The sequence below is a fragment of the Suncus etruscus genome, chromosome 6 (assembly GCF_024139225.1).
Source record: "Suncus etruscus isolate mSunEtr1 chromosome 6, mSunEtr1.pri.cur, whole genome shotgun sequence".
Taxonomy (NCBI): Eukaryota; Metazoa; Chordata; class Mammalia; order Eulipotyphla; family Soricidae; genus Suncus; species Suncus etruscus.
In genome coordinates this window covers 40,881,065-40,881,416 of record NC_064853.1, presented here as the reverse complement: position 1 = coordinate 40,881,416, position 352 = coordinate 40,881,065, and positions in this window count along the sequence as shown.

The window sequence follows — 352 nt, the reverse complement described above, 5'->3', positions numbered from 1 at the left end:
ATATAACATCTAATTCTATTTTTTTTGCCATACTGGACAACATTAAACAAGTGAGGATTTCACATAAAACCCACATTTTTTCCCTTTACATAGAAAATCAGATCTGGCAGCACTGAGCTCGGAGGGAGCTGCATGGGACCCAGGTGGCTCCCCATTTCCCTCCTAACATCTGGCAGGCCTGACCCCATTTGAGTGCGTGGCCCTTGCTCTGTTCCCTTTTCTGGTCTGTTGCTTCCCCCTGACTCCACTGCCTTGCCCCTTGGCCAGCCTGCTCTTTGTCTTAGCTCTTTGGCCTGTTTCCATAGGTACTGTGGTACTGAGGGCCTGTTTGGGGGGCATCACCGTTGAATAT